Source organism: Nannospalax galili, unplaced genomic scaffold, assembly GCF_000622305.1.
Source record: "Nannospalax galili isolate Female #2095 unplaced genomic scaffold, S.galili_v1.0 scaffold44, whole genome shotgun sequence".
Taxonomy (NCBI): Eukaryota; Metazoa; Chordata; class Mammalia; order Rodentia; family Spalacidae; genus Nannospalax; species Nannospalax galili.
The window spans coordinates 7957893-7972548 of NW_008355789.1; the positions used below are offsets into that span (position 1 = coordinate 7957893).

Sequence of the window (14656 nt, forward strand, 5' to 3'; positions counted from 1 at the left end):
GCCCTTGGCATAACGCTCAAAGTCTATGATAGCACTAACTAACATTTCGAGTGTTTGCTACGTGCCTAGCAGTGTTCTCAGGGCTTTATATGGATTAACTTGTCTAATCCTCGTAACAGCCTTGGCAAAATACATGCTATTATTGTCTCCGTTGTTCTGAGAGAAACACAGAAGTTCAGTAACTCGTTCAAGATCATTTAGCTGAGGGTGGCAGAGCTGGAGTCTGAACCAGGCAAATCAGTAGAGGCCCTGGGATTAACCACCCCTCTTTGTTACTCCCCAGAAAATACTAATGTACATTAACTATCCTTGTAGGGGACTGCAGATTGCATGTTTTACTGTGCAGAAGAATTAGCCAGAGACGGGGATCTGCATGCAGGTAGTTGGGCCAAGCCACTGAGACCCTGACTCAGGTGACGGACAGGCCCCAGAATCTTATGTGTTAATATAATACCGTATGTAGAACTGAGGCAGGGGCCTGAGACTTTGCTGGAGAGATGCAACAGGTTCAGGGAAGCGTGTCTGTCCAGAGCCTGTATCCACCCGTACCGAGCTGCCTCATCTAGGGCTGGTACCCAGGCCCTCGTGAGGAACGCGGCGCATCCTGCAGATCCACTCTCAGAAAATCCAAAAGAGGGAAAAGCAGAGAGGCTCCAGAGCCCCGTGTGCTAGTATTTGAAACTCTGTCCCTTCCGTTATTAGAGGAAAACCATTAACCAAAGCAGGGCTCTTGATAATGGAGGGAGGAGAGTATTCCAGGGGCAGTGTGTGTAGCCTCGGTATGCTGCAGGCGCCCTGCACAGCTCCTATGCTCAGCACCTCCAGTGCTGGTCTGCTTGCAGCAAGTGTCTGAGAGCGTGTCAGCTGGAGCACAAGACAAGCAGGAAGGGTGGAGGTTCAGAGGTTCATGTCCCCAGAGCGGCATCTACCAATGACAGATAACTCCCCAGCAGCCTTGCCTCTAGGGCAGAGTAATAGGCTCCATCTCCCAGAGTTCCCAGCAGCACTGAGTAAAGGTAAGTAGCTTGTCAGCTCTGTGTATATTTCTTCTCTATGTTTCAAACATTCACTGATTATTCCCTGCAACCAGCTCCACAGAGGATTTATTTTTACTCTAATCCATTTGTCAGCATCTTCTGAGCTCAGAGCAATCATTTACGAGCTGTGTGACCCTGGGTCAGTCCTGAGATTCCAGTTTTCCTAAGAGTGAATGGCAGGGGCTGGGCTCAAAGGGTACTAGCACTTGCTGGAGAAGCAGGAGGATCTGAGTTCAGAATCCCCAGCACCATGTACAAAGCTGGGCATGACCACGTGTACGTGTAACCCCAGGACAGTGTGGGCATGGAGATGGGAGGATCCCTGGGGCTTGCTGGCTGGCCATCCTAGCCAAAAAAATCTTGAGCTTCAGCAAGAGATCCCGTCTCAAGGGAATAAGGTGGGCAGTGATAGAGCAGGACACCCAAGATGTCCTCCGGCCTCTGCATGCGCGCACATGGGTGAGCTCATACACACATGGGAGAGGGCACAAGTAACAAGACACTATGGGGCATAAGAGCACCAAACACTTGGAAATAGGCAATTCTAGCAGTAGTGTTGCTATTGTGAACAATAATATTGAGGCTGGCTCAGACTCACACTGGAAGCATGTTTTCTTTGCTGCCTGGTATCTGTGGCCCTGTCTCTCCCCTGGACTATTGCAGTAACGTGTAGCCCTGACTCTGCCCTCAGCCTCTCCCCACCAAGGCCAGGGTGCTGACTCCTTGTTATGAGTCTGCTGCATACCTGGCAGGTGCCAGGCTCTAAGAAATCTCAATGTATCGGCTTTCAAGTTTACTTTCAGATGGAATTTCAGAAGAGCCACTGCTAATGAACACATAATATATTTGCCACCTGCAAAAACCTGAATACCTACCTTTGGTAAAACCCAGAACTGATCATTTCCCCTCAGGACCTTCCATCATTGCCCCTGAACAAGTCCCAGTGTGGCATCTAAGGCCATTGTGTAACTCTTAGCTTCCCACAGGTCTGCTGACATGGCTTTTTCCAGAGGCCCCTCCCTATAGAGAAAAAGACACAGAAAGCTCCCATGTGGTTTGCGCTTCCTCCCGCACTTCCAGCAGGAGAAACAAATGGGAGGCACAATCGCCTGCTCCTTTTAATTTTTTGCCAAGCACAGTTGAACAGCTGATTTCAGTCATTTCTACCTATGGTTTCCTCCTTAAAGCTAATTAGTTTCTTTTCAAGTAATTGCAAATAGTACATTTTCCAAGCCCTTGGAATAGAGGCTGACAACTAGCTGGCTGGAGTGGGCTCTTATCAATAGTTCATGGAAATTAGACGTGCAAACATCCCACCAGGGCCCTGAGGGCTGCTCTGAGTTGTTTAGAATAAATAGCTCGTGGAAGTCCCAGAGCTCTTTTATGAATGGACCCGCTCATGCCAAGTGTCTGGGACGTGGTGGAACATTATAGAAGTGGAGAGTTTCTAGAAGCATCATCAGAATCCAGCTCCATGAGGGGCACCATGCTCTGTGCTGTGTGGTAGCAGGACACGGACAGGGCCTGGGGTGGAGGCAGGTGGGCTAGAGGGTGGGAAGGGCTCTATGGGGATATAGGTGGAAAGATTCTTGGCAGGAGGAGGGATGGATGAGTTTCATGGAACAGGTGCGACCATCATCATCATCCTCATCATCTCCATCAGTAAGGTGCAGTGGCCAGTCACAGAATCTGGTCCTCCGGGCCGGTCCTCCAGGAACTAGGGAAGCACTCATGCCTGCACACCTCCCAGTTCAGTCTTAGGGATCTGATGATTGGCAATTTTCAGACCTGCTGTTATATGGAGAATCTGGTTTTAGGTTCTGAGGATGTCTTTTCTTTTCCTCTCCCTGGAGTTTTTTGATTGTTTTTGGTCTTTTTGAGACAGGGTTTCCCTGTAGCCCCAGCTGGCCTGGAACTCACTATGTAGCTTAGGCTGACCTCAATCTCACAGACATCTGCCTGCCTCTGCTTCCATGCCTGACATCTCTTCCTAGAGTTTTAACCTTGCTGTCTTTGCTGCTGCTGCTGATCTGGACCTGGGATGAGGGGAGTGAGTCTTCAATCTTTTCAATTCATCCATGTTAGGAATCACCATCTGTGGCCCAAATTCTCTCTGGGTCTCCTGTTTACAATCAGACAAACCATATAATATATTTTATGTGAGTTTATTAGCTTACAAAGGAATTGAGTTCACAGCGCCTAGCCCAGCGCCGCTGCCACTCTGAGCCCACCTTATCAGACCAGGCCACGTCGATAGTCCCTGGCTAGCATTCGCTCACGCCTCCAGGGCCAGCGATCTCGCCCCAGGTCCACAGGGAGTCAGTCCATTCTGTCTTTGAGTTGCTGCTGGCTGCTAGTTTCCTACACCATCCCAGCGGCTCCTGGCTTCCATCCTAAGATGGCTCCTGGCTTCCCTTCCTACTTGCTGCTCGTGTCAGGCCCCACACACTGGATGAACTAGCCAATCTGGAGACTCCATCAGTTGCCCAAAGTCTCTTTATTCCGGTATTTGTTTCGAGCTTGCTATAATTTAGGTAGAAACTGTTCCCCCACAGCTTCATGTGTTTGAATACCCCCACACTGGGGAGGTGTCACTCTGGGAAGTTACGGAACCTTTAGGAGATAGAGCCTAGCTGGAGGAAGGGGGTCACTGGGCATGGGCCTTGAGCTGTATAAGCTGGCTTCACTTCCTCTTCCACTTCTGCTTCTTCATCTACCCCGATGTGAACAAGCAGCTTCATGATCCTGCTGCCATAGCCAAGAGCTGCTCCACCAGTGCCTTTCCAACTGTGCAGTAAAATAAACCCTCACCTCCTCCAGGAGCTTCCTGTCAGGTATATAGTCAGGACAAAGAAAAAAGCAGAAGATGCTGCAGTGATGCATTCTTCTGCAGTTGGGGGATGCATTCTTCTGCAGTTTGGGGGATGCATTCTTCTGCAGTTTGGGGGATGCATTCTTCTGCAGTTGGGGATGCATTCTTCTGCAGTTGTAGAATTTATTTTTCTGCAGTTTGGTATTGCGTTCTTCTGCTGTTTGGGGGATGTATTGTTGCACAGTTTGGGTGATGCATTCTTCTGCAGTTTGGGAATTCATCCTTTTGTGTTTGGGGATGAATTCTTCCACAGTTTGGTAAATCTGAAGTCTGACTCAGATTTCAGTGGGAGAAGGTAGAGGTCCTGGCAGGGCACATCTCCTCAGTAGCTTCAGAAGAGGATGTTTCTCTGCCTTCTCCTGCTTTGAAAGGCTTTCACTTTTTTAGCTCATGGTCATTCCTTCCAAATTCAATGTCAGATCCTTCAGGCTCATGTCTTATGCCCTGTCTTCTGCCTTACATAGCTGTATCTTCCTTCAACTGCTCTCCTCTTCCACTTCTAAAGATCTTCATGATTATCTTATGCTCAGGTAGGTAATCTGGAATAATCTCCAGATCTGCTGGTGAGAAAGCTTAACTCCATCTGTAACCTGACTAGGATGTGAACATCTCTAAGGAGGGAAGGTCTTAACATGCCCACACCCATCCCCGTCCTACCCCCATGCCTGCTGTTCTTGCTGGCACCTTGCTGAGTTTCAGCCCATCAGTGCATCGCTGGCACACACTGAACTGTGTGTGTCCTTGTGAGGATGCAGCTGGTGTGCATGTTCTAGTTGACACATAGGAGAGCTCTGTGTCCTATTAATGGCGATGCTCTGACAGTTGGGATCAACACTGTTTCTAAGGTCTCACACATGGTTTTGTATCACTGAGATGATGTCTACATATCATTTCATGGTTTGCATCTGTCTCCTCTCATTCATCCTTTCCTCCATTGACATTCCACAAACATGTCTTGAGCAAGTACATTATGGCTCCCCCCATAGATATTAGGGATAGGAAAGAACTAATTAACGTCCTACCTTCTGGTGTTCTTTTACCTTAATTGCAAATACTTAGCCCAGGCTCACTCCTTTCTCCTGCAAACGGTCTTAGTCCAAGCCAACAGCCTTTTTATTCCACCTGGACAACTGTGTTTCTGTCCTACTTGGCTCTGCGTATTTTCACTCTTCCCTATCTAATCCTTCCTTCATACAGCATCCAGAATAAATATGAGAAATATATCAATCACCCCCACTAATCCTTCACATCTGTTGATATCCTGTTGCCTTCCTATAGGATAAAATTCACATGATTTAACCTAGTTTTACAAAGCTCGATGGCAGCTGGCTACACCTGCTTCTATGACCTCAGAAAATTCCCAGAATTTTCCTTCATTCCCCATTGTATTAGTCACTTTTCTGTTGCTGTGATAGAGACACCCTGACCAAAGCAATTTATAAAAGGAAGAGTTTATTTGGGCTTATGGTTCCAGGAGAATTACAGTCCATCTTGGCAGGGAGGCATGGTGGCTGGAGGTGGCTGGAGCAGGAGCAGCAGAAGCTAAGCTCTCACATCATCACACAGGCACAGGAAGCAAGAGAGAGACTGGAGATCTGGCAAGGCTTAAGAACCCTCTAAGCCCACCCCCAGTGACGTGCTTCCTCCAGGATAGCCACACCTTCTAAAACCTCCCAAAACAGAGCCATCATCTGGGGACAAAATGTTTAAATACTTGGAGCCTATGGGAGACATTTTCATTCAAACCATCACAACCATAATGCAGCCTTTTTTGTATTCAGGAACGGGTCCAGCTTGCCTGCCTCCCAGCCCCAGGATGTCCTTCCCCTGAAATGCTCTTTCTTATCACCCATATGGCAGGCCTGCTTTATTGTCTGGACAGCACACATTCACCTATGGGCCTTACTCATATATTAACTTATGGTTGTGTGGCCTATCGTATTAGTTGTTTGCAGTGTAATGTCTCAGTCTGTGGCAGTGGGGGTGTGGTGGAAGTTAGTGGCATACTGGCAGATCAGGAAGCAGAGAGCAAGGCCAGAACCAGGGATGGGCATCAACTTAAGAGTGACTGACTTCCTCCAGCTAGCCCTCCCCCAACCTAAAGTTTCCATAGCTTGGGACCAAGCATTCCAGACATGAGCCTGTGGCAGGCATTTGAAATTCAAACCACTACACCTGTATCACCCTGTGAGAGCTATTTCAAAATCTTTCCTAGTCTTTGCTCTATCAGTGCCTAGTGCATAGCCTGGTACAGATGGGATGCTCAGTGGTGTTTGAGAACTAAAGGAATGGATGAGTTTGATACAATAGTTCTCAATTTTGCCTCCTCACTAGAATCACCTTTAGGAAACCATGTCATGCCCAAACCAGTTGAGCCAGCTTCTTTGAGCATAGCTTGCAGATATGGGCACTAAAAGCCTCTCAAATAAAAGTATCTAGAGCTATGAATCAGGCACTTGAAGAACAGAGCCCATCTCCCTCAGGAGAGTCTAGGAAGCTTTCCTGAGTGAGAGAACAAGAGTGAGAGCGATAGCACGAGAGAGAGAGAGAGAGAGAGAGAGAGAGAGAGAGAGAGAGAGAGAGAGAGAAAGAGAGAGAGAGAGAACAAAAGGGAAGGGAGGAGAGTGCTTGCTTTCTGCAGTGCTAAGATGTAGGTGCCCTAAGCCTGGTACTGTCTGCAGCCATGTCAGATACCACTCCAACAACACGCCAGCTACTAGAAGAAGACTGAGCTGTAGAACGGGAGGCTGAGCCAATTCTAGGGGGACAGGGGACACAGGGTGGTAAGCAAAACCCTGCTAATGTGGTGGGAGTTGCTGGAGCCTGTGTGTCTTACCCCACTTAAATCCTTCTTCTGCTCAAGCTGGGAGGTATTAGGTTTCTGTCACTTGCAACTCAAAGAATCCTGACCAATACTCCATCAAAGCAAATAATTGTGGATCAAGAAAAGACGAGTTAAATGGAATCCAGAAGACAGAATACCAAGGCACTGCCTTTATCAATAAATCTGAGATTCCAAATATAGTCTATTGCTAAACTAGAAATAGTCCTTTACTTCTCTTATTTCAGCTAATGTTAGCATGTTTACAAAGTGTTGCAGTTAAGCATTTCCACAGCCAAATGAAAAGTATTAGATCACTTACTCCATGTAAAGGGAACAGATTTGCAGTGGAGCTGTGCTGGCTGCACGTTCAACACGGGCACCATGAGTCATGTGCCAAGTCTCCTGTCCAGAGAAGCTCCTGGTCCAACCTGGATTACCTAGAGAAAACAACACTGTGTCATATGCTGAGCTCTCTGCTGAGCTCATCCACCCCAATTCTAATCACATGGTTCCTTTTGCGCCTTCAGAGGGACTCTGAAAGGATGGAAACTTTGGTTTTGGAGACCTTGAGGAGCCAGGAAGGTCCGTCCTCCAACAGCAGAGGCTAGTTCCATCAGAAGTTGCCCGAGATGCTAATCTCGAAGGGATACAAAAAGGGTGCCAAAAGGTTTCCAGAAATGCAGATAGATGAAGAAAACTTCACTGAAGTAAACTCTGCTCAAAGAATATTTGGAGGGCACCATAGACGGGACAAAACAAATATGAAGCTTGGAACAGGCTTTGGGTGTAAGTCCCTGAACTCCTTAATTCTTTAAGGCTGACAGGCTCTGCTTCCCCAGATCACAAATTGCCCACATGATTTCCTCCCTGTGGTAAGCTACATGACAGAGATAAATAGATATCCCCATGCCAGAAAGCTTTGCTATTGGGCCTTGGGGGTTAAGAGCACTGGCCGTTATTCTAGGGGACCCAGATTTGATTTCTAGCCCCTACGTGGTGGCTCTGTCACCTCACCTGGCCTTTGTGGGCACTGCATGTATTCCAGTGTACATACAGGCAAACAAAACTCTTATACAAATAAAAAATAAATCACGTTTTAAAATGCAAACAAATCGTTATCTGCCTATGTCACCCAATTCCTTCCACCCTCCTCACAGGCACTGAGTAGTCCTCATAGTCCCTGAGCTCTTGGGTGACAGAGAAAAGAGTGGATCACGGTCCTTCCCAGGACACACACAATGATGAAAACTGCATCACTACCCATCTGGAAGTGTCCTTTTAACCTTTACAGTTCTTTTATTTGAACCCAAGTATCCCTCAGATAAGGCACTGTCTTCCTGTAGGCCTTCCTTAAAAAAACAGTCTTGTTTTGTCAAGAGTAAAGCCTGGATAAGACTGTCCATTAACCAAAACCCTAAAATCAATCTCAAATAGGCCTGTGAATATGATAAACCCATATCATGCATCCCATGATCAGCTCTAACAGGGATGAAATCCCAAATCCAACTCTCCACTTGAGGTAGCCTTCCAGCACAGTGAACAGAGGTCAGCCACCCTTCTGTGCACTGCAGAGCTTCAGTTCTCAAACCCCAATTGCTCCATATCACTGGTTCTCTCCTCGCTGAGGCATATCAGTCCTAACACCATGCTTAAGGAGGTTTCCTTCCTTGGCTAATGTTAGCTCTCCAGTGTACACACACACACACACACACACACACACACACACACACGTACAAATAAAGCTGTATTTAAACGTTTATAAAGCAACTAGTATGAGATTCTTTTGTGGGTTTAAAGAAATTCTTTGAGTTTCATAGTGCATATAATGAATTTCGGCTGTTGGCACCCAATTACTCTTCCTCTCCCACTGAAAACGTTCATCTTCCCAATAAATCCCTCTCCTGCCTTCAAGTCTTTCCCACTGAATTTAATTGTGGTTGCTTGCATGAACATGTGGTGGGGGCTTGCTCACTGGAGCATGGGCAACTTATCGGTGATTATACCACTGAAGAAAATGACAACCACCTCCCTAGCAACCATTAACTGGCAATAGTCCTACGGGATGGGTGGACCTGTGATGAGCCCTCCCCCCATCCACGGTGAAATCTTAGGCAGGTATTGTGAAGTCACCACAGCGGTTGTAACTTCATGGGTGCAACAGCCATGTCTTGTCCCAAAGACCGTGTCTCACAGCATTTCTTCCCATTGTTCCGCCTACACTCTTTCTGCCCGTTCTTCTGCTATGTTCCCTGAACCTTGGAGAAGATGATATAGATGTCCTGTTTAGGGCCAGGCACTCAACAGTCACTTATTCTTGGCATTTTGACCAGTTATATGTCTCTGTGTTGGCTGCCATCCACTCCAAAGAGAAGCTTCTCTGGTGGAAGCAGCGAAAGTATCAATCTATGGGTATAAACAGTGGTGTTTAGAAGGCAATCTGACATCATGTTCACATTCCTTCCTAGGGCCTATGACCTTCCGAGCCATTGACCAGCTTTACAGTAGCAGGCCTGAGTTCCCCTGCGAAACACACCACAATGTGCGTATATTAGCCCAATCTAATCTGAGAGCCGTTAGTTGCCCCCATGACTACACCACTGTGTACATCTTTCCTGGCAAGTTGGTATCATAGCTCACAAGATTCAAAACTGGGTAAGATCATAGGTAGCTTTTCACCCCCAGTGGCCTGCACAGCACCTTCCAGCACTTTAAAACTGGCCAGCAGGGAAGAAGCTTTCAACTCAAATCTAGATTGGTTTCTCTACATCTACAGCCATTGTATATGGTGTCATCAGTAATAGGGTCTTACCATCTAGTGCTGGAGGGCAACCAAGAGCCATGGCAATAGTCAGATTGTTGGGGTAAGGGTGCTGGGGCCTCCATAACCAGCTCAGGGAGGTATGTCACAGCTGGCACTATTTTTGTTTAATAACCTATGGCTTCTGGCAGGAAGGTACCCTTGCAGGGTCCCTCTATTCAAAATCTGTTTTAAATATATTTTTAGTAGGATTATAGTATGTTTCCATATGGCTTTTTCATACATTCTTGGTTGTGGTTGCTCCTATCCCCCACATTCTCCTTTCCCCTAGACCTCCTACCAACAAGATTATCTTTGTAAAACTCTTAGAGACACGATTTTCATCCCCCCCACCCCCACCAGGTATGACTTAAATATGCTTCTTCACCCCATGGATACTAGGTTTGGCCTGTCACTTGTTTTCCAATAGGACGTTAGGGGCACAGTATGTGAAATAATTTGTGCATATACTGTCACCATGAAAAGACTAAACCTAGTTGGCTCACTGGTCCAAGGAGATGCACCTGGGGTGGAACAAGCCAGTTCCAAGCCGTGCCCAAGCCAGGTCATTTATCACTTACCTTACACTCATAAAAATGAGGATAAGTTGAGTAGGAGAGATGGCTCAGTGGTTAAGAGCATTGACTGCTCTTGCAGAGGAACTGGGTTCGAATCCCAGTACCCACATGGTAACTAACAACCATCCATAACTCCAGTTCCAGGGGATCTGACACCCTCTTCTGACCTCCACAGACATTGTGTGACATGGGGATACTTACACATATGCAGTCAATACACTCACACACATAAAATAAAAATAATAAAATATTTTTTAAAAAATAAGGATAAGTCATGACAGTGCAAACCACTGCATTTAGGGTGCTTTTATCTATATTGTGACCATAAACAGACTATAGATAAGGCAGATTGATAAGCCTGGTGTAGTAGCGCACACCTATGATTCTAACATTTAGTAGGCTGAGGCAGGAGGACTGCAGTGAGTTCAAGGCCAGCCTGGACCACATTGTAAGTCTGAGGCTAGTCGGGACTACATGGAAAGACCCCCATTTCAAAAATAAAAGACAAAACAATGAAGGTTTTCGGAAGTAATTTCTGAAGACCAAAAGTCAAAAGGGAAACTGTGTATGTGGGGGCTGGGGTTGAAGCTGGACATCTTCCTTCACAGTTTTGTGCCTTAGATACGGAGGCAGGGTCTCCTGCTGAACCTGGAGCTCACTTCCTGGGCTAGCCTGGCTAGCCAGCTTGCCCCCGGGATTTCCTGTTTTGGCTTTCCAGGCTTTGGGATTACAGGAGGACTACCACGCCTTCCCAGCTTTTAAGTGGGTTCTGCAGATTCAAACTCAGTCTTCACTGAAACACTTTCACTTTACTCACTGAGCTGTCTCCTCAGTCCTCAGTACATCAAACCCTGAAACTGTTCATGGATTTTTTTGAACCTGCCATAAATAAGCTTAAAATTTTAATCTGAGCTGAAATTTAAAAAAAACGATCTTTAGTAAATGTGGGCAAGATCACAGAACCAGCAAGAAAGGACAGACTATGCTGAGCAGCCATGAGCCTTGTACTTTCACTTGTGGAGTACCATGCAGCCAGTAAAAGGAATGATGGCAATCACTGGGACACCTGCATTGCTCTTGGAGATTAGAATTAGAGGAAAGAAAGTGAGGCTCATCTCAATTGGCCTGTGTTCATATCTTTGAAACTTTTCCAATGGCCATAAATTAGGTATTCACTTGGTCTTAGATATGTATTTATCTAAGCATTTAATACGGCAATAACAGCATTATCCTATGGAGTCCTGTTATCTCCAGGGAAGGCAGCAAGGTAACAGGCATGATGGCTGCACCATGAGCCTTGAAGTCAAACCGATGTGGGTTCAAATCCTGCCACTTGGATTTGTGCAAACTGTACTGTTGAGCACATTACTATCACTGAGGCTCTAGGCCCTCACACTTAGAGAAATAGGGTGGTTATATCTACCAAGCAGAGTCATTGTAAGAAAAGTCTAGAAAGCACTGGATGCAACACCCGGCAGACAGTAAGAGCTAATTGAATGTGAACTCCATTCCCTTGTGGAATACCTCCATAGCTAAAACACTGCTTTATGCATCAAGGAATTAACACCACTGTTGTGAGATTAATTCACAGCACTGCACATGAAAACAGTGCTTCAGAGCATGGCAAAAAACTATAATTAAAGTATCTGGTATTTTTTTGATTACAGGGTTGGCTTTACTTACTTTAGCACTTGTGGGCAGAGAGCAGGCAGCATAGAGGCAAAGATGGATGGCTTTACTTTCTGAGAGGTTTCTGACCACTTCCCAGGGCAGGATGGCAGTTATTCCTGTCATCCATGTTGTCCATTGAAGAGTCTGAATCTGTGTGTGTGTGTGTGTGTGTGTGTGTGTGTGTATGTGTGTGTGTGTGTGCGCGCGTGGGGGGTACTTACTGAACAGATACTATGTGCCAAGCTCTTTGATATTCACTCATGCCTTCTTCTCCTAGGAATCGCCCCCCACCCCCAAAGCTCAGTGCACCCTGTGTAACTGTGTCTGATTACAAAAAGTGTTGAGACACACAGGTTGAGACACAGGTTAGTTCAGTAAGTGGCTTCAAATGTCCTTCCCAGTAATGACTGGAAATGAGAACCAGTCCAAGTCCCCTGAACTTCATTCAAAGGCTGCCTCTTATTTCAGACACCAAATTTAAGAGGAGGTATGGACTAAGCAGCCTTTGAAAGCACTTTAAATGCTACAGCAAAGATGGCCAGATAACTCTCAGTTCTTATCTCTCCTCATTTCACTGAAAAAGCCCAAGGTCTTATTCTGAGTACAGTATGTTCAACCATAGACCAACATTCCCCGAGTTCCTTTGCAGTTGAAGAGACTCAGCTGATCTGAGAAAGCATTGAACAGGAAGGATTATAAGGAAATTTCTTAAGACACTGATTCACAAGAGGTAAGAACACCCCCTCCCCCCGTGTCCCTCCACTTTTCCTTCTCCTTCTTGTCTAGAATATGCACCGAGAGCTGGCACCTGGCAGTCATTACAAACTGTGAAGTTCGCGGGATGACTCTGAGAATGGAAATGAATCCTAAAGATAGGACAGCAGGCACTTAAAGGAAATATCGGACCCTTGATGACTGCAGTGAAAACTGGATTGCCAGTTTTTAAAATTTGTTTTAAACAGGGCAAAAGAAGAATGTATAACTTCATTTGTTTTGGTGGTGTTATCGCAGCTGATCATGTCCTGCTCTCCGTACAATTTCTTCTTTATTCCTCCAATAATTTCATGAGTAGTTTGTGTTCCACCCCCAGGAATTTCAGCTAAGATTATTGACACAGAACAGAGAAGCATCTTGCCCTAGATCACTGAACTAGTGAGTCACAGAGTGAGGGGAGCTCCATCCAACTTCTGCAACACTCCTTCTCTTCATAATGATATTAGACTGCCGAATCGGACTTAACATCAAAGACTATTTTCCCAAGCTGAAGAACTTTCATGTCTCAGTGGAATTTTCCTTCAGAATCAAACTTCATTTCTGATGGCTTGAGCCCTATTTGCATCTGGCACGAGGTTAGTTTTTCACTTTGTAAGAAATAACATTCTAATGGGTTTTCAAGGGCCCAGAAGACTTGTTAGCCATTCCCTGGCTGCCGCAGGACAAACTCATTAAAAACATCTGAACAAAACCAACAGAACTTGAAGGGTAACAAGAAAATGAAGATACTTGGTGGGCGGAGCTAGGCAATCCACATGGTGCGTCACAGACACCGAAGGCCCACTCGCTCCACTGGGTCTGAGGCCCTGTGCTTGGGACATGTCACCTGCTTGTATCCCAGGATCCCATAGCTGCGAATAAGAGTTGTAATTGCCTGACCAGTATTGTCAGAATTTTGGTCAATAAAACAGATTTCCTTAGAGTTTTCTTTTAATGAGATTTTTTTTTTCCCTCTGTGGACAAGAAGTTTGCTAAGCAAATGGGTGAATGAATAAAGTTGAAGAAGTGCTTATTGAGCTAAAGAGAGCCAATGATCCATTGGCCGTGGAAAAGTAACCAGTTACAGTAGAGCACGTTGTGTACCCAGAGTGCTCTCAGTCGGGGCTTACCCTGTGTTGGCTGGATCTATAAAATGGGGATGGGTAATCACACTGACATCTCAGGGCAGTGTCAGGGACGTGAACTATGACATGTGGAGTTGACCTGGCACACTGACTGCTGTGATAGTAAAAAAAACTCGAGATGTCCTTGCATTCTTTCAAAAAATATTTTAGTTATTGTTTTTATTTTATGCGTATGAGTGTATTGCCTGTTGTGCAGTGTCTGCAGAGGTCAGAAGAGGGTTTTGAATACCCTGGAACTGGAGTTATGGACAGTTGTCAGCCGCCATGTGGGTGTTGGGAATCGAACCTGTGTCCTCTGCAAGAGCAGCCAGTGCTCTTAACCACTGAGCCATCTATCTCTCCAGCCCAAGATGTGCTTGTATTCTTTAAGGGCTCTAGGACCCAGGATTTGGTCACCTGGGTCTCTTGTTCAGCCTCTGCACTGACGCCTGCAGATGATACACAGTCTATCTTATAATTAACAAGTGTCCTAATTTGTTTCTCCGTTGCTGTGACAAAACACTCTGACCACTACCAACTTGGGGAGGAAAGGGTTTATTTGATTACATCTCCCAGGTCACAGTTCATCCAGGAGCCCAAGGTAGGAACTCAGGGCAGGAACCTGGAAGCAGGAGCTGGAGCACAGGCCGTGGAGGAATGCTGCTTACTGACTTGCTCCCCTGGCCCGTGCTTAGCCTGTTTTCTTATGCAACACAGGCCCACCTGCCCAGGGGTGGCATCACCCACAGGGGGCTGGGACCTCCCACCACATCACGCATCAAGAAGATGCCCTTCAGACTTGGCCACAGGCCAGTCCAATAGAGGCAATTCACCGATTGAGACTCCCCCAACCCAGGTGTGTCAAGCTAACACTGAAAACTATCCAGCACAATTGACCCCTTGTCAACTTGACACACACATCACTATTAAACTATAAGCTTTCCAATTATTTGTCCCCAAGCTATGATGTTAACATTAATATCACAACATAAGACAGTAC

General features: G+C 46.2%; 1 long non-coding RNA gene across 1 annotated transcript in view; it reads right to left on the reverse strand.

Annotated features, from left to right (window-relative positions):
- The window catches only part of LOC115067737, a 47466-nt gene that overhangs the window by 16356 nt on the left and 16454 nt on the right, over positions 1-14656 (reverse strand). The window contains exon 2 of the long non-coding RNA XR_003847102.1: positions 7053-7170. This is a non-coding gene — a long non-coding RNA (uncharacterized LOC115067737). The remainder of the gene's footprint in view (positions 1-7052; positions 7171-14656) is intronic.